Source organism: Garra rufa, chromosome 1, assembly GCF_049309525.1.
Source record: "Garra rufa chromosome 1, GarRuf1.0, whole genome shotgun sequence".
Classification (NCBI taxonomy): Eukaryota; Metazoa; Chordata; class Actinopteri; order Cypriniformes; family Cyprinidae; genus Garra; species Garra rufa.
This window is the reverse complement of record NC_133361.1, coordinates 99,480,844-99,503,168: the sequence shown is the minus strand read 5'-3', so window position 1 is coordinate 99,503,168 and position 22,325 is coordinate 99,480,844. Positions and strand designations below refer to the sequence as shown.

Sequence of the window (22,325 nt, the reverse complement as noted above, 5' to 3'; positions counted from 1 at the left end):
CAATATCAGTGGCACTTCTTTCTCCTTGAGTCCATCAGAGCGAAGAGGACCTTTGTACCTTGACAGAGGAGGATATAACTGTGGCAGAGGACATCGTGAAAGCTCTTCAGCTGATGAAAAACGCAACTCTGGTGATGTCTGGAGAGAACACCGCCACTCTCTCTGATATTGCACCATTGCACGCACAGCTTCCTGATGATATGTGCTCGAGTGACAGTGATTCTACTGTCATTAAGGAACTCAAATCTGCCATGAATGACAACTTAAAGTTGAGGTGTGTTTATAAATACAACTATTTATAAAATATAAAATGTGTGTTAATATTATAAAAGATTATATTCTTGTTAATTGTAAGTTTGTGTTGATGCCAAAATGTTATTTAAATGTGGTTATCTATTTTTACAGATAGAGAAGCTGCATGTTGCATCTGCCTTGGACCCTCATTTCAAGACTCTCCCTTTCATCTCTGAAGAGGAACGCGAGGACACATTCACATCATTGATCAGTAAGATGGTCACTCTTGAGCAAGTAAAGGCACATGATGTAAGTTGTATAAAGGTTTAAAACTGAAAATTGAAGCAAACCAATATATATTAACTGCATATAAATATAATAAATGAAAGTAAAATAAAAACATTTCTGTGTGGTGGAGATAGGCAACATTACATTCAAATAAAATATTAATTGATATTTTCCTTGTTTTTTATCTATCAGCAGCAAGAATCTGACAGTGCTAGTAATGGAGGCAGTGCACCTGTACAGGAGCAAAAATCCCTTGGTGAAGATGACTCCTCCCCAGCCCCACCAAAGAGGTCAAAAGAATCCTGTGCACTGTTGAATCTGCTTGGTGCAGCCAATTCACCAATGGCTAAAGTAGTCACTTCTACTGCTGCAGACAGGGCACGGGAAGAAGTTGGCAAATACAGAGACGTTACACCTATACCTCTCTCAGAAGATCCACTTAAGTGGTGTTGTAAGCATGAAGGAGTGTACCCTCTTTTGTCTCTCCAGGCAAATGCTATCTTTGTGTTCCAGGGATCAGTGTCCCAGCTGAAAGAATTTTCTCAACAGCTGGGGACATTATTACTGCTCAAAAAAGTTGCCTTCTGCCAGAGCATGTTGAGTCCTTTTCTTGCAAAAAATTACAGTTTCCAATGAGGCAGTGTCGCTGTACTTTGAGCCTACTGTTAGTCCAGTGTTAAAATGTTAGTTCACCCAAAATTTAAAATTTTGTCATTTATGAATGTATTCCTCATCATGTATGAATTTGTTTCTTCTGTTTAACACAAATTAAGATATTTTAAAGAATATGGGTAAAACAACCAGTTGATAGGCCCAATTGACTTGACTTCCATAATATGGAAAAAAAATATATAGGATTTGGTTATCCATATTCTTCAAAATATATTCTTTTGGGTTCAACAGAAGAAATAATTCATGCATGCATAAATGGCAGAATTTTTATTTTTGGGTGAAATATCTACACCGTTTATAGGCTTGCAGCCTAGATGTTACAACTAATGCTGTGAGATTTTATGTCTTCATGTCTGACATAAAATAACCTGATCCTGTTTCATCAAGGTATGCGACTGTTCTGACTTGTCCAATTTCCAGCATCAGTTTTTCATCTGATGAAATCAATTCTGTCTATTCATTGTAAACATTTAAAATATCGAGTTGAGTTCTGTTTTATTGTACCAAGTGTACTTAAATTAAAAAGTGTTTATTTACAGGTTTGTGGCTCTTAATTTCTTTTTATGAATTAACCACTTGTAATATTGTTCACTGTTGATTTTTTTTTTTATAAACATAGGATTTGTATTAAATCTATATTCATTCATATTGTCAAAACAAGAATTGAAATCAAGAATCGAATCGAGAATCGAAATCGAATCGAAATAAGAACTTGAAAATCGAAATCGAATCGGAACATCTGAATCGAGACCCAGCCCTAATCTTGACTATAGACTGGCAAAGATTTTTTTTAATGCGGGTTCCAGACTCTAGCTGTCATGGAACGTGTGAGGCAGGAAGAAAGGAATGAAAGCGAAGATCAAAGATAATGTTTTTTCAATATAAATCCACAGATAAATCCACAACAGGAGGGCAAACACACATGTACACACTGATGAGACCGGACGACCAACTGACAACCGAACACAACTAATAAAGGGTGGTTAACGGGATACAGACAGGTGATACTGATCAATAATGACACATTAAGGACAGGAACAACCATATATGGGCACATGAGGAAAAAGGCAACCAAAAAGTCCAGTGGGTTGTGACACTAGCGTTACCCTATATAAGTGTGCTAGATTTTTGAGACATTCAAGTGTGTTTGTGTAAAATTAATGTGCATACATGGCAGGGAGGCGTCGCTAAAACAATAGTTTATCACAGGATGACTTCCCGGCCAACTATGTAACCGAGGAACTGCACAGTGGGGAGTGGGGTGATGGAACTCTCCTGCTTTAGATAGAAATGGTGTTGACGGACCCTCTGGAGGACCTGCTTCATGTGATGGCAATGTTTAGCCAAGTTCTGGGAGTAAATGAGTGTAACATCAATGTAGACAACTATGGAGTGGTGGAGAAACTCCCAGAACACCTCATTCATAAATTCCTGGAAGACAGGAGTCAATGCATGGCTGCAAGCCCCCGTCTTTCTTGCCCATAAAGAAGCTCTGGGATGGACAGGGGATAAACTCTGGAACTTTTGGAAGTGTCGCTCCATACAGCAAGTTGATAGCACAGTCCCATGGCCAATGAGGAGGAAGATGAGTGGCAGACTGTTTGCTGAAAACATCCTGGAGTGCCAATGTGATAACGTTAACACAACCGAACACAACCAGAGGGTTAATTCCAGAAAAAATGGTCTGTGTCCATGATGGACAGATCTCTAATGGGATGCACTGTACTGTGGAGATGGTAAGTCAGCATCCTCAACACTACTTTATTAATAAATAATTAAAATATCTCCTTTCTATTTTTTTAGACACATTCATAGTCATTATTTTTGCTGGTGTTTTGCAGCAAGCTGTATGCTTATGTTTGAATGTGGACTAGACTACATGAAAGGTCCCCCAAGTATATAAGTAATTAATATAAACGTGCAATTAGTTGTCCAATTGCATAAATAAAACAACTTTCGTCTGCCCCCCATGTGCTCCATGCCGGTTTAAGCTGGTTTATGCTGGTCCTTTGCTGGTTTATGCTGGTCCTTAGCTGGTTTATGCTGGTCCTTAGCTGGTAATGTGCTGGTCAAGGACAAGCATAAACCAACAAAGGACTAGCATACACCAGCAAAGGACTAGCATAAACCAGCAAAGGACTAGCATAAACCAGCTAAGGACCAGCATAAACCAGTTAAGGACCAGCCTAAACCAGCATCAAAACATACCTAACCAGCATCCCAGCATCAAAACTACGTTGCCAGCATATGCTGTTTTTTTCACCAGGGTTTTCATTTGATTTAGGTGTGTCTTGTTGTTCAGCCCTATTACCCTATTTAAATCCCAGCCTTTGTGTTCTTGTATTGTCGGGTCTACCAGTTCTGTTCATGTGCTACTCCAAATTGCTATTGTGGATTATCCCATGTTTGTTTTATTTTAAAGGCTTTTGAATGTTTACTCTGTGTCTCCTGCATCCCTTCTGCAGCGAACTGACACTAACAATCTTTACTTCACAGAGGACATTTACAAGACCATTTACCAGTAGACATTTATTAAAGCAACTTTGTCCCCATGCAAATTCCCCTTTACAATTACATAATGCCATTTTGTGTCTTTAATAGCATCTATAGATTGACAAATAACAATGTTTTCTTAATTAAAAACGCTACTGTCCTACTCCTTGAAGTAAAAGATGAGAGAAAAAAATTACCAAGCCCCTCTTGTAAGATTTTAAAATGTTCCTGATCACTTAAATGGGTCTCCAGAAGTAACTTGGTGCAGACCTGTAAATTTTTTTAATAAGCCAAAACCTTCCTCTTGATAGATGTACCTTACCCTCCGCTGTATTATAAGAACTCCGGGTTATAGGTTCTCTTACAACAAAAGGAAATGTCGAAAGAACTAACCATTCAGAATGCTAAGAGGCAATGTCGCCATTAATTCCTGTAAAACTTGATCATAAGCTGCTAATAGGTGTCAAAGTCCCATTAAAAGTTGCAGTTTGTATAATACTCATGACCTGATGCGACTTGTGCAGCCTATGATATCGAATAAGCGATCAATCATCAGCCCAGTTCTAAACCATCTTTACTGAGCCACGAAAATTGATATTGAGAAGGTAGATTTGCTCATATTTCAGCACTGGTAAATGTAAGATGTTTCTTCACGTCATCAAACATTTTGTGCTTGTGAAGAATGGAAGCAGAAAAGTCTTGAATAAAACATCAACTATAAATTCGTGATCCCCGCTCCTGGTTAGTCTTTAACACCTGTTGCTTGTCTTAAAGGGTTTTTGAATCTGTACAACTATAACAGTGGGTTGCTCTTGTACAAACCTAAGGAAGAACTGATTTTACAGGTTCATATTTGGTTGAATAATCTGTGAAAAGGTTTTTTTTTTTATTATTCCCACCCATACATAGAAATTGAACATTTACAAGATTGGTGGTGGGTGTTGGGGGGTGCAGAGCTGAAGAGGTTAAAAATAGAATAATGTTTGGATTTTTTCACTGCGTTAGGTTTTTTTAGTCATTACAATATTCTGATAAGTTAAGCAATAACAACATGTAACATGGCATTGTAGCCAATAAATGTTAACTGCAAACAAATACAGTTGTAACATGGTAGTCAAGACAACTGAGGTGTGGATCCAAATGCAGGGCTTTTTTAAATCAATCAATCAATCAATCAGCAATAAATCACAAAAACAGAAAAATCAAGGATGATTTCTCTGGTCTTTGATATAACACTATTCAGTATTTATTGTGAAAATCATTAATTATATTTATCTAGCCCCAGTTTCCCCATACAGTAATAGCAAGTGCAACAAACAAACGTAATTCACTGTGTCTTCAGTGGCTCACATGTCAGGAGTAAATGATTACTGCTATGTTCATTATTACATCCAACAACAGAACACCTCGATCGCTACGGAGACATTCTTGTATATGTCCCTGTTCCAGAGTCGAAACAATGGTGGTCGGACTGTTAAAGCTTAGTCAGGGTGAGTCTAAGGTAAGATAGTCATAGGAGTGGCCTGAGAATGAGCATTTCTAAATAACAAACCACAGCAGAGTAAGTGCATGTGTTGACATGTCAAACGGTCATTCTTCTGATTACCATGCCTTTATCTAAAAAACCAGTTATAACTTGTTCTGTAGAAGTGAAACTGTTTAACACTAAAGTTCAGCAGAGGAAAAAAGATCTACATATCTTATCAAAGGTGAGTGTTTTGTCTTTCTTTGGTTATTTTTATTGGTAATTTTGTGCTTTCGAGACTTCAAAGCTGTGAAGTAATTTTGATGATTTTATTTATTTAAACTTATGTCATGATCAACCGATGATGAAGTCTTTATACTTAAGAGGATCACAGAAAGCTGCACATTGTCATTTTTTTGTCACATGAATGACTGATAAATGTATTTTACTGTTCTTTTAAAGTATTAGTCTGATTTTTCAGAGTATTTCCTATCATGTGTTCTTAACTCTTTAACAACTTTTTAGTAAGAAAATATAATTTAGTAGCTTCATGCTATCTGCAGACAATTTTTATGTAGGTAATACTGCATTCTTGCATCTGTATGGTGAACTCTATAACAAAGTAATTCAAGAAAAAGAAGCAGCATTTCTATTCCATTTCATTAACTTGCCCTGATGTGTGCAAAACTGCTGTGTAGTGTCAACATTCAAAATACAATATAAAGTATTACAGTTATGAGTGTTATGAACATTATGTGGGGGTGGGGGTGCAACACTTAAAGGTCCACTGAAGTGCCTTGAAACACGCAGCGTTATTCTATGTGGTGACGTACTTTTAACTGAAACAAAAACATATCGCCCAGCCCCGCCCACTTATTTTGAATAGCCAATAGCGTTCCATTAATATCTGCTCGGGCCAGAGCCGTTGAGCTCGGTAAAGCTGCATTTAAGCTTATGACAGCCACAGACTAATAAATCACCCCACAGATTCAATATGAAACTTGCTAAAACGAAATAGTGATCATAATCATGCTGAGGCTGTGTAGTTTAATAAATGCTGATCGTACATATGTGCGCATATGTTCTGCTCCGGGTTATTGCGTGTCTGTGTAGGGGGCGGGACACTACGGACTCTAGAGAGCACTTGATTGGACAGAACGTTTGATGAGAAACTGATGTGCACGGTGATATCATCAAAATCCTTGATTCATATTGGCGGAAGTGACGAGATTGTAAGTTTTGAATGCCCATATCTTGTAAACTTGAATTTTGTCATTGTTTTGAAGCACACTAGCTTATAGATAACCTTAAGGCTAATATATTCATACTAAAAGCCAAAAAACTTTAATTTTGATTTCAGGGGGACTTTAAGGCTCACCTTCGGACCTCTATCATATATTAAACTTACCTGATCGTTAATAGAATAATATTGATTATTATTATGACATGAAATAAGTAAAATTTTGATTGTGTTATTTCACACTATTTGGGTTAATAATTAAATGTGATTATGAAGCTTTGAATGAAGAGTTAACAGGTTACCATATGGTTACGATCCAAACAGACAAAATCAAATGGTTAGGCGTATTAAATCATCTGAAAAGCGATCAATTGAACTTCCAAATCAACATGCACTCTCCACTCTTGTTATGATATGGTTAGGCGTATTAAATCCAGGGCCGTCACCAGAACATTTTCATTGGGGTGGCATTTCGTTTTCATAGGGGGAACACTTTTTATATATGCTATAAAACATTAACTTGAATAAAGTTCTATATTAAAACACATTTTAAAGCATGTTTTTTTGCAGCTTTGAACAATAGCCGATCATCACAGACATGTCTGCACAGCTGAGAAAAAGGAGGATTTTTTTAAGGAATCGCGTAGGCTTTTAACATATGCACTGTCTAATATGTATCGATCGATACATCACTATAATGTTATATGCAACTATAAACTTTGCTAAAACAATATTCTTCCATCTATATAGGCATATAGCAATGAATTTTGTAATTTACAACAAATTCATGACAATGTTTTACTTTAAACTACCCGAAAAGTTATAGTTAAAAGTTCCTTCAAAGCATGTAAAGTAAAAAAAACGTATTTACGTATTTACTAGATTTAAAACATTTTCTGCATGAATTAAAAAAAGCTGTTATACACATATCAAACAAAACTGTATTGAGAGAAAAAAAACAGTTGTTGTCGACAAATCCTTTAAATTTGCCTATTCAGACAGACGAACATAAAAATCTGAAAATATTAGCTACAAAATTATATTAAAAATTTATAAATAAACATTAGGAAATAAATTACAAATTATAATGGCATTCGTTATAAACACTATACAAAAGTCTAACCATACGAATTTAAAGAGAAACTGAAACGTTCTTTCGGCAAGAATACAAATACTGTCCATTTCCACAGGCTCCGGCGCGATCGCTTAGATTTTTTTCCTAATAGCGGAACCAACTAAAAATATGTAATTTTTGGTCACATTGGTAAGAATAAGACATTATTCCGGACTGTAAAAGGTCAACTTGTATTTGCACTCACTATCAAAACAGCTTTCGTAAAATAAAGAAAAAGTGTGGGCTTTCAGCCTTCGCTGTTTCCTTGAGCTTGCTGCGCGGTCACTAAATGAACCAAAACTCAGTATAGACATGTCACAGTTTTTTTTATTTGGTTTGATAATATGTTAATTATTTAAGTGAAACATTTAGTTTATGACTATTTATTTTATTATTTTATACCTTTTTTTTTTCTCCCTACACAGAATCCCATGCGCAGTGCGTGCCCGCCTGCTTGCTATGCTAGTATCCATCCAAAGTTAAATAAACTTATGCGCAAAATTAGAATATCGCATAAAACATTTGTGAATAAAGCACTGTTACCATCCAGTGAGTTGAAGAGAACAAAATCAGTTCCTGATTAACTTGCGCAAAATATCAGGAAGAAAAAAATTTATTTTCTGCAGTATAGGAGAAGGCACTGTAGGCTATAGCCTATGATCATTTGTGTATATTATGAGCTTCAGAGCTCGCAGACGAACGCAGTCATGTTATTCATCTTATTTTCAGAGCCTGCTGTTTGTCAAACAGTTCTGGAAGTTTATTATAACGAATCACTTTGACACTTTCCTCAAGCATTTTAAAATGACAGAACTAGAATTTAAGATGCTGTGCAATGAGATCTGTCCATTGGTTGGTCGTTATGCTATCACATCGCAAAGTCACATGCCAAATTTTTTATGCGCATCAAGGAATGTATAAGGTAAAAGTGTTTTCATCGAGTTTGCGCACATATTTTCTTACCGGATAAGAATTTTATCCTACTTAGCAAGTAAGTTTTTACGCGCATTTTTAGAATGTATGCGCATCTTGGCGTTTCCATCCAGCATTTTTTATGCAATATCCAAAAATCTGCATAAAAAAGGTTACGGAAACAATTCATATTAGTTTACCATTGTAGAGATTAGTGCTCATTTACAGCTAGATGATTTGTTTGGCAGTATTTAATGCTAGATCAATGTTTTTCGTTCACAAAAGTAAGTTAACTCGCGGTCATGGGCAGGGGGGCATGTCGAGTCACTTGGCGACGGGCCTGCTACGCTGATAATAAAGAACCACTGTGGAATATCAGACACGTGAGTCTCCCCAGCCGGCATTTCAATGTTGATTCACTGTTGAAACAAAGTCAGGGACCATGGTTGGATCAACGGTTAAAAACCTTTCGGATTTGCAAAAATGTTCAACGTTGATATTATGACGTTGATTCACGGTTGAAATCGCAACTTAGTTTCACCGTCTTACGTACCTTTCAACAACGGCAAATACACAACTTTACGTTCAATTAGAACCAGTTTTTATTTAGATCAACACTTTACATACATATTAGTTAAAAATCAAATGACTAGCAGCAATGGGTTCCCTTTCGATACTTTCACTCGTACTGCGTCGAAGACGCTTATGGGAAAAAGCTTGTTTTTCTCCTGAGACTGAAGCATTTCAATAACGCAGTGTAACTGCACGGCCATTGATTCGTGCAGTGAGTAAAAAACGAACCAATGGCTCGGCAGTGGAGCTGCACGAGCCTATGGCGATGATTTGCGCCAGATCGTGCCAAAAGGGGCGGAGTAACTGGCTATATAAGCGTGCATTTCGCCATAGAATCTCAGGTTTCTTCTCCTTCAGCGACAATTTTTTTTGCTGATCTACGACACTCGATGCTGCTCGCCGTTGACACGCCTTCGCAGCGGTTCAAGCTGAACGAGAGAGCCTCTGTTCGGGTGATTAAGCTGCTTCTCCGCCGTCTTCAGCGTCGCAGCAGCAGCGGTCCGAGCTGATCCCCTGCCGGCATCTGGTGAGTATAAAAGAGCTTATTTCTAAAGAGGTAAGTTCTAAAAGAGCAAATTTTCTAGCGACGTTGTTGCAAATGTTGCGATGCGAGTGGCTCGTGCAGGGCTCTGCACGATGTTGAAAGGGCAGTGATTGCACGCTCACTGAGACGGAATGCTGTCGCTGACAGTATGAGTCTCACTCTTTTCGCTCGCTAACCCCGTTCTCCCATTTCTTATCTCTCAGCAAGGCTCGGAGAAAGAGACCGTGGAGTCAGGGAGCTAAGCAACAGGGTTTGAACGATCTTACGCCGGCACTTCCCATTGTGCTTTGATCTGACAGCTTCGCATTTGTGTGTGTGTTGCTAGGGAGACGGACTGCTTTCAATACGAAAGCTGTCTGCCCCGGTTCGCTCGCAGAAGGCGCTTCAGCCTCCCCAGCTTGTGTTTCTCTCCTCCCAGTAATCTCGGAGGAAGCAGCAGCGAGTTGTGAGCTGAGCAATCAGGCATGAGCATTCTCATGCCGACACACATTCTGCGTGCTTGATTGATTTGCCAGCGTGTGTTACTCGGGAGGATCAGATGCGCTCTTTTAATCCTCCTAGGCAGATCATAGCAAAGCGCTGTCACATCTAATACTGACGGCTTTGCTTTCGTGTATGCTCACAGAGGCGAGCTGCTTTCATTATCAATAGTCTGTACATGTTTCGCTCGTGGGAGTCGCCCCGCCTCCCCCTTCTCACATTTCTCTTTTCTCAGTTACCTCGGAGAAAGAAATGGTGAACTCGCAATCAGACTTAAGTGGTGTAACGCTGGCAAAGCCCCGCGTGCGTCACTCTCTATCGCTTTATCGAGCGGCTCTATCCTTCTGAGCAAATCGGAGCAGAACTCTGTCACCTATGATTCTATATTGCTGACAGCTTCATATTTCAGTGCGCCTCTCGCCTGGGCCACGCCCACGCTGAGGCTGCGTGCGCTGAGACAGACATGCTCTCACTATGAGTATTTATGTCTGGATCTGCTTTGCTCACAGCTCGTTTTCTCAATGAAGACGGCCCCGCCCCTCCCCTCGTCTGCTACGAGCAGATCTGAGAGGATGTGCTCAGCGTTTTAATCTGCCTATATGTTTACACATAAAGATCATCAGTACTCCTCCTTTTGAGCGGTTAGATCTTTTTAGGTGGATTAAAGGAGAATGCTGTCACTGTGATTATTACTGACAGCTTCAAATTGGATGCGTCTGGGCCATGCCCACGCTGAGGCTGCGCTCGTTGAGACGATGAGTGTTATGTCTCGCTGGGGGCTCGTTTTCTCAATGAAGACAACCCGCACCTCTCCCGCTACAAACGAACATGAGAGAATGCACACAGCACTTTGATAGCCTCCAAACACCCCGTTTTGTTTTCCGGGTGCCGACGGCCATATTTTGTGGGAAATGTTGTGACTCCTGGGCCCTTTCTGACAGCGCCCTACAACCTGCCATTGTCATAACGGTCAGATGCTCGAACCAATGCAACCCCTTGCCACGCTGGCCGAGGCCTGGCAAGCCATCCCCGGAGTGTCAAGTGGGTTCTGGGCATAATAGATCGAGGTTACACACTTCAGTTCACTCGAAGACCACCACGCTTCAGCGGGGTGGTCTCCACCTCAGTTCACAGCAAAGACGTAGACATTTTGCATACGGAGGTGAGGAATTTTTGGCAAAAGGTGCCATGGAGACGGTTCTCCCAACACAGAGCAAGTTAGGCTTCTACAGCCGTTACTTCCTCGTTCCAAAGAAGGATGGCAGTCTAAGACCCATCCTCTACCTCAGACGTCTGAATCACGTCCTAATGAGACGGCCGTTCAGAATGCTTACGCTGAAGCAGATCCTCAACTTCCGCTCGTTGAGAGCAACGCATGTGCCAGGCAGGCTGAATCAGGGAGCAGACATGCTGTCTCAGAGCAACGTCTCAGTGCTTCATCCCCAAACGGTTCAGGAAATATGGACAGTCTTTGGCAAGGCGCAAATAGATCTTTTCGCCTCAGAAGGCAATTCTCACTGCCCAATCTATTTTTCAAAGAAACAGGATGCATTGGCCCACGAGTGGCCCAATCTCCTCTTGTATGCGTTTCCCCCGACTGCCCTGATACCTCAGGGAGCAGAAACTCAAAGTTCTGTTGGTAGCCCCATTTTGGCAGAACCAGCATTTTGTTCCCAGATCTGCCTCGGCTGCTTTCATCAGCGCCGTGGCCCATTCCACTGAGACGAGATCTCTTAACACAGGCAAACAGAACACTATGGCACCCCCAACCGGAATTGTTGGCTCTGCACGTACGGTCTCTCGACGGGAGCCTACAAGTCTCCCCGAATCCGTTCTAAACACTATCTCTCAAGCCAGAGCACCCTCTACAAGGCGGCTCTATGATCTTAAGTGGTCTGTCTTTTCCACCTGGTGTTCCACCCGCGGTGCAGATCCAAGTTTATGCGAAATATTAATGATATTGTCCTTCCTTCGGAAGCTGTTGGATAAGGGACGATCTCCCTCCACGCTCAAGGTCTATGTGGCGGCCATAGCGGCATTTCATGACCTTATGGACGGTCAATCTGTGGGAAAGAACGATCTGATCGTTCGCTTTTTGAAGGGGTCGAGAAGGCTTAACCCTCCTCTCCCCATCACAGTTTCTTCTTGGGACCTACCCACAGTGCTGAGGGCTCTCAAGAGCCCTCCCTTTGAACCGCTTCAGTCCATAGACCTTCGCCCCCTGACTCTGAAAACTGCCCTGCTTCTGGCATTGGCATCAGTCAAACGTATGGGTGACCTACAGGCTCTCTCAGTGAACCCTGTATGCTTGGAATTCGGGCCGAATGACTCTTAAGTCATCCTGAAGCCAAGATGTGGTTATGTACCTAAAAGTCTCTCGATGCCGTTCAGAGACCAAGTTATTTCTCTCTTGGCACTTCCCCCTTCGGAGCAAGACCAAAACCTCAATTCCCTCTGCCCCGTTAGGGCATTGAGGTGCTATATAGAGTGTTCTGCTTCTTTTAGACAGTCAGAACAGCTGTTTGTGTGTTTCGGTGGCCGCACCAAGGGGTCTTCGGTCACGAAACAGAGATTATCCAAATGGATAGTGAAAGCCATCATGCTGGCTTACTCTTCCTTGGGCCTACAATGTCCCATGGGGGTAAGAGCCCATTCGACTAGAGGCATCGCCTCGTCTTGGGCCTGGTCCAGTGGTGTTTCTATTGCAGAAATTTGTGCGACGGCCGGCTGGGCCTCGCCGTCCACATTTGCTAGATTTTATAATCTGGACGTTCCAGTCTTGCAGACGCGGGTCCTTTCTGCATAATGGGATAACTGTTACCAGTACTAGAATATTATGATGTATGCTTTGGCCTCTGTTGGAGCTCCAAACTGTACTATTTTCTTGGAACAGATGTTCGTTAGGTCATCCTAATCGAGCAAGTTGGCCCGTATTAGCCCTGGAGTGCTAGGGCCATGTCAGTCATTCCTCTACCATAGCAACAGTGGGATTGTACTGGTTCCCCATAAGCGTCTTCGACGCAGTACGAGTGAAAGTTTCAAAAGGGAACGTACTCGGTTACTTTCGTAACTTCGGTTCCCTGAGATACGGGAACGAGTACTGCGTTGCTGGCCGTGCTATGTAGCCCTACGACTCAGTCGTCGCTTCAGTCGAGGTACCTGAGATCTTATGGCGAAATGCACGCTTATATAGCCAGTTACTCCGCCCCTTTTGGCGCGATCTGCCGCAAATCATCGCCATAGGCTCGTGCAGCTCCGCTGCCGATCCATTGGTTCGTTTTTTACTCACTGCATGGACCAATGGGCGTGCAGTTACACTGCGTTATTGAAATGCTTCAGTCTCAGGAGAAAAAGGAGTTTTTTCCGGTATCTCAGGGAACCGAGGTTACGAAAGTAACCGAGTACGTTTACTGTTAACTTCAATAACTAACACATACATACACTGCATAAATCAAAATAAAAACCTGTCAAAAACATTTTCCAAAAGCAATACAAATACATTAATTCTGCTCACATGTTATTGTAGCCCAGTTTGTGATGAATATAAAGTAATCAGACTTTAGACATACATTACCAGTCAGAAGTTTCTCACGGTAAATCAATCTAATCCAAAGTTCAGAAAAAATGAATACTATTTAAAATGTTTTTCATTTGAAGATATTTGAAAATGTAATTTAATCCTGTGATGTCCAAGCAGAATTTGTATCATCATTACTCATGATCAAGTCACATTAACCTTCAGAAATCATTCTAATATTCTGATTTGCTGCTCAAAAAAAATTATGTTGGAAACAGCTCAGTAGAATTCTTTCAGTTTGCTTTGATGAACTGAAAATAAAACAATTTATCTGATAAAGAAATCTTTTGTAATATTATTAATGGCTTTATCATCACTTTTGATCAATGTCAATTTTGAATAGTGTGGTACATAATTTTACAAATGCTTTTTATTTCAAGTAAATGCTAATCTTTGGATCTTACTATTCATCAAATAATCTACTGCTTAAATATTGATAATAATAAATGTTTCTTGAACAGCATATTAGAATGATATCTAAAAGATCATGTGACACTGATGACTGACGTAATAATGCTTTGATCATAGAAAATAAATATAACATTTTTTAAATAATATTAAATATTATTTTAAATAATACAAATATTATAAAGCATAAGGGAAAAAAATAACTTAGTTCAAAAACTTTTGACTCATAGTGCATTTTCCATTTTCCAGATACTCATAATAACAGATGTGTACATTTGTGCAGTGGAAATGGGTAAAAGACCTTGAGAATGGAACCTGCAACAGAAACCATGTCGGTGGTGAAGGGATATAAAAGCAATCGCATTAAAATTCGTTACGCAGAACATACATAAAATGAAATGTATTTGTTATTTTAAGCCAAAATGTTTCTTCAAATTCTGATAAAAACAACAGCCTTGTGCATAAAGCATGGTTGTGCTTCGGGTGATCCTTGAAAGAGTCCCAGCTCTAGGTCCTTTCTGATGCTATCCCCTCCTCTCTCTCCCACTTGTGTGCTTTCTGTACTGTCCTGCATAAACAAAAACACCAAAAACAAAATGTCATAAAATACCAACCTTGATACCATTGAAAATCTTTAACTGAAAACACTCGATACAAAACAAATCTTGTACAATATTTTTACTTTACAGTCCAATAACAGTGGAGTTGGAAACTAAGTGCACAACACTTCATTAAACACATTTTGATCTATTCAGATTGAAGTTTTAAACAACATGGTTTAATCACAATTCTAACTTAACAGTGTACTTAGTGAAACAAGTAAAATCATATTGAGTACATTTGTATTACATTAAATAGACTTATAACAAAAGATCAATAAATCTCTACCAGAACTGACAGTGCAAAGTAGTAGATGAACAATTCCCTACCAAACTAAACAAAATAAACTGGATCCTTAATGATTCTACAAGGTGAAAGAATAAATAGTTTACTGACATTTTCTTAAAGGTGCCATAGAATGTAAAACTGTATTTACCTTGGCATAGTCAAATAATAACAGTTCAGTACATGGACATGACATACCATGAGTCCCAAACACCATCGTTTCCTCCTTCTTATATAAATCTAGTGTTTGCAAAAGACCACCGAAAAATAGGTCAATTCCAACATAACACCGACTGTTACACAATAGTCCCGATCGTTAATAGTTACGCCTCCAACATTTGCATTGCCCAATCATCGGTAACGTCAGTACATCAGTAAAACAAGGCAAGCCACTGATGGGACACGGTTAGCTTAATGCTAGCGTTAGCCTGTTACATTGCAGTACATAGGATTTCACTTACCACATAAACAGAGAGATGACTGCGCTGATGATGGTGAATGATGGAGAATGATTTACAGATCGTGAGAATCACTGACAAACAGCTGAACTTGTGTGGTAAGCAAGCTCTCCCTCTGCATTATAACGCTACACAGAGCACATGCATCACAGTAATGAGACTAAAATGTTGGCGATTCAAAACGGCAGAGTCAACAAACCGCATATTAAAAGACCCAAGGCATGGGATAGCTGTCGAACTCGGATACTTCGTTCAGCTAGCGGAAGTCATTACAGAAACGGAGGGTGCCATCCGGCTTTGGAACCATAACAATAGGGCTGGACCAAGGACTGCGAGACGGTTCTATTATCCCCAACTTGAGCATCTGCTGGACTTCCTCTTCGATAGCCTGCCGACGAGCCTCCGGGATTCGGTAGGGCCGTTGCCTTACAATCCCTCCAGGGGGCGTTTTGATGTCATGCTGCAGGACGTTGGTCTGCCGGGGCCGGGAGAAGAACACATCCAAGAATTGACCGACCAGGTGCTGCAGCTCCGACTTCTGGGCAGCGGACAGGTGGGGATTTATGTCGACCACCACGGGCCTGGTGAGGCTCAGAGCAGCGAGTTGGTCCTGGTCCCCGTCCACTTCTTCAGAAGGTTTATATGATAATGTTGCTCTGATTCTCCTGCCGGGCTGCCGGACTCAATAGGTGACTGGCCCTATCTTCTCTAGGACAGTATAGGGTCCCTGCCAGGACACGAGGAACTTGCAAGCCGAATTGGGGACCAGGACCATAACTCGGTCTCCCAGTTGGAACTCCTGTTGTTGTGCTGCCCGATTGTAGTGGCGTGGTTGGGCCTGCTGAGCTTGCCAAAGATGCTCCTGTACTAATGGCATGACCCGATCTATATGTTCCCTTATCTGCTGAACATGCTCGACGATGGTACGGAACAGGTTGTTGTTCCCATCCTTCCCGGGCGACGTCCAGCAGCCCTCGACGTTGACGTCCGAACAAGAGCTCGAAAGGGGTGAAACCAGTTGAAGCCTGAGGGACTTCTCGGATGCTGAAAAGAACGGGATCATCAGGTCCCAGTCCCGCTTATCCTCCGTCGCCACTCTTCTCAGCATTTGCTTCAGGGTCTGGTAGAAGCATTCAACGAGGCCATCCATTTGTGGGTGGTAGACGGTGGTCCTCAACTGCTTCACCCCGAGCAACTTGCAGAGGTCAGCCATCAGCCGGGACATGAAAGGTGTTCCCTGGTCGGGTATGCCGACTCGGCTAGCCAACAGAAACAGCTCCTGGGTGACGGCCTTGGCGGTAGCTTTCCTCAGGGGAACTGGCGTAATCGACTATGACCAGGATGTGTTCATGTCCTCGGGCAGACTTAGGCAACGCGCTCGAAGGGCACCTCGATGATTAGCAGTGGAATGAGCGGACTGGGGGGAGGAGTCCTGGGTGCGGTGCGTTGGCAGGTTGGACAGGCCTGGCAGAAACCCTTGACGTTGCTTGTAGGCCAGGCCAGTGAAACTGGTCGTGGATGAGCTGCATGGTGTTCGTTGCTCCCAGGTGCCCCGCCATCAGATGGGAGTGGGCGAGCTCCATGACGGTCTCCGTTTTCATCTTCGGAACGACCAGAAGAGTTTTTTCCTCCCCCTCTCTGCTGGGCGACACAGTACAGCAGACCCTTTCGGACTATAAAGTGCAGGAGAGGATGGGGCCGAGGGAGGATGTCTTGACCGTCAACCATGCGGACTTGGCTCCAACAATGCTTTAAACGGTCATCCTCCCGCTGTTCCCTGGCGAAAGAGCCCCCTCTCGTGGCCTGCTGAAACACATAATAGAAGTGGTTAAGTGTTTAGAGAGGGGGTCTCGCCATCTCTCCCGCTGTCCGAAGCAAGTAATCCCGGGCGTCGCTGGGGCCCTTGTGGCCGCTTCTGGCGTCGGCGGCTCCCTTGACGGCTGGCGGGCTGTGTGGTGGCGGCAAGCAGGCGGTCAAACCCCGGTCAATCCCTCCCCAACAAGACGGGCACCGGGAGGGCCTTCACCAAGCCGACCTCTACTGGCCAGGTGCCCTGGGCGACAGAAATGGTCACTCTCCATGTGGGTATCTGTCGTGTGTCTCCGTGAACACAGGTGATTGGTAAGAAGGCTTTCTGGTCAGGGCGGTGCGGACATAGCTGAGCTTGAACCTGGGTAACCGCACTACCAAAAGAGCCCGGAACGGTTTTCCATTCAGGTTCACCAGCCTGCCAGACAGGTCCGCGGAGGTGGCAAGAGCTCTGCAGTAGGCATGGATTCATCTACTGGTGAGGGAGCCGCCGGTCTGCTGACTGGCCCCTGGGTGCCCTCCGGCGCTCGCTCTCTGGGTTCCCGGTGTTGAACAGCATCCACCAGCTCAATCGCCTCTACCAGCTCCAGTACAGTGGATAGGTTCTTCATTCCCACCGCCTGTCGGTGGGACCGTGGAAAGGCGAGTAGGAGGCAATCGACAACCACTCGTTCCGCTACCTGGGTGGCGGTGGGGTTCCCTTCGAGAAACCAGTGGTGGGCGAGACGAGTCAGTTCAGCAGCCTGGGCAAGAGCGAGAAATAGGCGCGCTGCGTCTCGCGTGCCCACTCGTCTATCTCCCACCCCTCGCAGGTGGTCGTTGTCTCAACGTCGTCATCTGCCGTCATCTTCGGCAGGAGGCGGGTGGCTTGGGCGCGAGGGTCAGGTAGCGAAATGCGCTAGGCAGCAGTAGCCTGGATGGCGGCGAGTTCCTCTTCAGTCCTGCCCTGACGAGTGGCCAGATGTTCTACTATCTTGCTGGCAGATGCTTACTTCAGTGAGCTGCTGCTGTAAATCCTCTATGGTGGGAGAGCGAGCGCAGAGTCCTACTAAATTAATGGAGGGTCGGGCAAACGCTTGTCGGTAATTCTTCTTGCAATGCCCGCATTCTCCACCAGATGTCACGGGAGAAGAATCACACAACAATGTAGGCTGAAGTGAACATTCCCCAGAGGGTGGCTTTATATACAAAAGTGGTGAAGTGAACGTGCAAAGAGGTAAAGTGTGCGTGCTGGCGTGGCTGGTGCTCTTCAATCCTCTCGGATGACGGTGCAAATGCGGGTCCTGGACGTGCTCTGGGTGCAGGCTGTCGGCCAAATGCTGTTGTCTGAAATGAAAGATAGAGACAATCAACCTCCAGCGTCTAAGCCGCTCGAGACAATCGGCTAACTGCTGCCGTGCGCTGGTAGCCTTTAAGGCTGTGTGTTGATGAGCAGCAGCTGTGCCCAATCAGCCTGTGACGAGGACGTGCAGCTGTGATGTGTCCGTTGCCAAGGCGACGCTGATGAGCCCGGAGACACTCGTCACAAGATACTACTGAAGCAGTATGCATTTCGTACACAGCAAAGGACAATAAATAGTCAAGTCAAGTCACCTTTATTTATATAGCGCTTTTAACAATACAGATTGTGTCAACGTAACTGTACAGTATTTAAACATCACTGTAGCGTGTAAGTTACGCATTATTGTAAATAATCAATTTTCAGTTAAAGGCAGTTCATCAATGAATTCAGTGATATCATCATCCAGTTCAGTTCAAATAGTATACGATATCGCTGGAAAGTGTCCCCAACTAAGCAAGCCAGAGGCGACAGCGGCAAGGAACCAAAACTCCACAGGTGACAGAGATGCAGAGTTCTCCTCTGGCCAGACGAAACCGTCTCGGGTTACGTATGTAACCTTAGTTCCCTGAGGGAATGAGACGCCGCGTCATGGAACGCTATGGGGAACGCCATTGGCGGGCAGCACTCTGAATCATGTCTACAACCAATGAATGACGGGGGTGACGTCACAGGCGCGGTGACGTCATCGACCAGGAAGTATAAAGCACATGCGTTTGAAGCCCGCGGCAGCTCTTAGGAATGAAGCGAGCGCAGCAGGGTGCGGGAATTATGGTCCGAGACGCGGCGTCTCGTTCCCTCAGGGAACTAAGGTTACATACGTAACCCGAGACGTTCCCTTCCGGGAACTCGAGCCGCGTCATGGAACGCTATGGGGAACGAGACTACCAACGCCCCCATAATTTCCAAGCCCTGCGCAGTGTCTGCTCAACCAGGGTGGAAAGGAGAGAGCCCTTGTCTAGCATTCCGCGGACAAGAAGGCCCTGTAGTCCTCGGCCCTCGGGCACACGAGGAAAGGTAGTCTTCCTCTGTCTGGTCACCAGCCAGAACGAGAGGTACTCCGCGGCCCTTAGGCACACGCAGAGTCTTAGTCCTTTGTCTGGGAGATAGCCAGAACAAGAGGGACCGAATGACCACTGTCTAGCATTCCGCGGACAGATGGTGTGGGTAGTCCTCGGTCCGTAGACCCACGAGGACAGTGAACTTGACCTCAAGAGGCTCCTCGGCCCGCAGGCACATGAGGAGAGGGTGATCCTTTGTCTGGGGGTTCAGCCAGAACAAGAGGGATCCAAGGCTCGGCCTGAGCTACGCCAGGACGCGAGGGAATAAGCCATTGTCTAGCATTACGCGGACAAGAGGGCACTGCAATCCCCGGCCCTTGGGCACACGGGGAAGACAGTAGGGGCCTCTGCCTGGTAGCCAGCCAGCGCATGAGGCACTCCTCGGCCCTCAGGCTGACGAGGAGTCTTAGTCCTTGGTCTGGGAAAGGCCAGAAACCAGGGGGACCGAAATACACTCGGTCTGGTAGCATCCTGCGCCAGAGCACGAGGAGAATAAAGCCATTGTCTAGCATTCCGCGGACAAGAGAGCTGTATGGTTCTCGGCCCTCAGGCACACGAGAACAGTGGACCTCTGCCTGGTTCGCCAGCCAGTGCAAGAGGCACCCCTCGGCCCTCGGGCACACGAGGAGTCTTAGTCCTTTGTTTGGGGGTTCAGCCAGGACAAGAGGGACTGAAAGAGCTTTTGTCTAGTTTCTTACGGACAGAAGGTTGAAGGATGCAGATCTCTTTTTTGTTATTGGCGAAAAAGTGACTTCTCTTCTTTCCGCAGAAAGAATGCGCCTTGAGAAGTCTCCTCCTGGCTAGGGAGGTGGCTGACTCTCTAGACCTGATTCTAGGTCGAGAGCACAGCGGAGCCTGGAGCGGCTCTGAGGTCAAGTTCATAGTACCTGACGAACATCAGGGGCGAGGACCAACCCGCAGCATTGCAGATGTCCTGGATGGGGACACCTGCTGTCAGAGCTCTCGAGGCAGACAGACCTCGAGTGGAGTGAGCCTTGAGTCCCATTGGAGAAGGGAGATCAGAGGACTTGTAAGCAGTAGATATGGCATCGATGATCCATCTACTAATAGTGGGCTTTGAAGCCGGGCCCCCCCTCTTTGGGGGGCCGTAACAGACAAACAGTTGCTCTGTTCTACGCCACGTGACAGCTCTATGGGCGTAGGTGTCTAAAGCTCTGACTGGGCACATGCAGTTAAGCTTCCTGTGATCCGGCTCCGTGAATGGAGGAGGATAGAACGCTTGTAGCGTTATTGGCCGTGGTGCTAGGGAGGGGACCTTCGGGACGTACCCGACCCTAGGGTAAAGAAAGGCTTTGGCCATCCCTGGGGCAAACTCTAAGTGAGAAGGGGCCACCCGAAAGGGCCTGCAGGTCCCCAACTCTCTTTAGAGAGGTGAGTGCTAGCAGAAGCGCTGTCTTGATAGTGAGTATGCGATCTGTAGACTCTTCTATGGGCTCGAATGGAGGCTTGCATAGAGCTTCTAGTACCACAGCCAGGTCCCACGTGGGAACCCTGGGTGTCACTCGAGGCCTCAACCTGAGCGCACCGCGGAGGAAACGAATGACCAAGGGATCTCGGCCCACTGAGAGACCACCTTGAGGGGCGTGGTAGGCACTTATAGCCGCCACGTAAACCTTCAGGGTGGAGTGAGCTAGCCCTGCGGAAAGGCGAGATTGTAGAAACTCCAGGACTGTACCAACCGGGCAGTTAACTGGGTCTAAGTGGTGCTCGTGGCACCATCTCACAAACAAGTTCCACTTAAGGCCATACAGTTTCCTCGTAGAGGGAGCACTGGATTGGAGAAGGGTCTCAACAACCTCGGTTGAGAGACCCGCTCCTATGAGTTGTGCCCCCTCAGGGGCCACACTCATAACCTCCACTTCTCTGGGTGGGGGTGGCAGATTGCGCCCCCGGCCTGAGATAGGAGGTCCCTCCTGACAGGAATCTCCCATGGAGAGCCGTTGAGGAGAGATATCAGGTCCGAGAACCACACTCGGGCCGGCCAGTACGGGGCTACTAGTAACAGCCGTACTTGAAACCGACAGACCCATTCCAGAACTCCCGGGAGCAGAGCGATCGGGGGAAAGGCGTACAGACGAAGCCTCGGCTACGTCTGTACCATGGCATCCAGCCCCAGTGGAGCTGGAGGAACTAGAGAGTACCAGAGGGGACATTGCGATGTCTCTCGAGTCGCGAAAAGGTCCACCTGTGCCTGGCCAAACACTCTCCAGATCTGCTTCACCACCTCTGGGTGAAGCATCCATTCCCCGGGCCTCGGCCCCTGCCTCGACAGGACATCTGCTCCTACATTCAGATGTCCAGGAATTTGGACTGCTCTCAGGGAGAGGAGTTTCTCTTGCGACCAAAGGAGTATCCGGTACGCCAGCTTGTATAAGGGGCGTGAGCGGAGTCCTCCTTGATGGTTTATGTAATAAACCACCGCTGTGCTGTCTGTACGGACCAGCACATGACGGTTTCTTAGGTCTGGGAGAAAACTCTTCAGAGCCTGGAATACGGCCAGCATCTCTAGGCGATTTATGTGCCAGGAGAGATGGTGATCGCTCCACAGGCCTTGGGCTGAGCGGCCACTCATGACCACCCCCCCATCCGGTAAGGGAAGCATCTGTCGCTAGCGTGACGCGGCGACAAGGAGCTCCCAGGACCGGACCCTGAGAGAGGAACCAGGGTTTCTTCCACATGGCCAAGGCACGTAGGCAGCGCCGCGTGACCTTGATCTTGCAGAACGGGTTTCCCCTCGGGGAAAACCCCCTGG

At 44.8% G+C, this 22,325-nt stretch overlaps 1 pseudogene; it reads right to left on the bottom strand.

The window, feature by feature from the left end:
* Window positions 1–22,325, bottom strand: part of LOC141322867 (uncharacterized) — a 677,976-nt pseudogene that overhangs the window by 452,694 nt on the left and 202,957 nt on the right.